The 949-nt window shown below is 67.2% G+C and overlaps 1 protein-coding gene across 1 annotated transcript in view; it reads left to right on the top strand.

The window, feature by feature from the left end:
* The window catches only part of NPR1 (natriuretic peptide receptor 1), an 18,829-nt gene that overhangs the window by 14,302 nt on the left and 3,578 nt on the right, over window positions 1-949 (top strand).

Here is a 949-nt window from a genome sequence, read left to right as displayed (position 1 = left end):
GGGGACATGGCACCCACACGGGTCAGCAGGGACGGGGACAAGGCATCCATATGAGTCAGCGGGGACGGGGACGGGGACATGGCACCCACATGGGTCAACGGGGACGGGGATGAGGCATCCATATGGGTCAGCGGGGATGGGGACGGGGACATGGCACCCACGGGTCAGCAGGGACAGGGACATGGCACCCGGCACCCAAATGGGTTAGCAAGGATGGGGACATGGCACCCACATGGGTCAACGGGGACAGGGACATGGCACCCACATGGGTCAGCAGGGACGGGGACAAGGCATCCATATGGGTCAGCGGGGATGGGGACGGGGACATGGCACCCACGGGTCAGCAGGGACAGGGACATGGCACCCGGCACCCAAATGGGTTAGCAAGGATGGGGACATGGCACCCACATGGGTCAGCAGGATGGGAACAGGGACATGGCACCCACATGGGTCAATGGGGACGGGGATGAGGCATCCATATGGGTCAGCAGGGATGGGGACATGGCACCCACATGGGTCAGCGGGGACGGGGACGGGGACATGGCACCCCACGGGTCAGTGGGGACAGGGACGGGGACATGGCACCCACGTGGGTCAGTGGGGACGGGGACATGGCACCCCACGGGTCAGTGGGGACAGGGACGGGGACATGGCACCCACGTGGGTCAGTGGGGACGGGGACATGGCACCCACATGGGTCAGCGGGGATGGGGACGGGGGCATGGCACCCACATGGGTTCATGGGTGGGGGGGACATGGCACCTACCCGGGTCTGTGGGGTGCGGAGAGATGGCACTCACATGGACCAGCAGGGATGGGGGGACAGGGCACCCAGCCCTCCCATGGACCCCAGGGACAGGGGAGGGGACACCGGCACCCAGGGGGACAGTGGGGCCACCGGGGCTGGGAGCTCCCAACGAAGGGGGCCGGGTCAGGACTCGGGGCTGCC

The sequence above is a fragment of the Aptenodytes forsteri genome, unplaced genomic scaffold (genome assembly GCF_000699145.1).
Source record: "Aptenodytes forsteri isolate BGI_AS27 unplaced genomic scaffold, ASM69914v1 Scaffold110, whole genome shotgun sequence".
NCBI classification, from domain to species: Eukaryota; Metazoa; Chordata; class Aves; order Sphenisciformes; family Spheniscidae; genus Aptenodytes; species Aptenodytes forsteri.
Note: the sequence above shows the minus strand (reverse complement) of the source record. Positions and strands in the feature narration are given on the sequence as shown.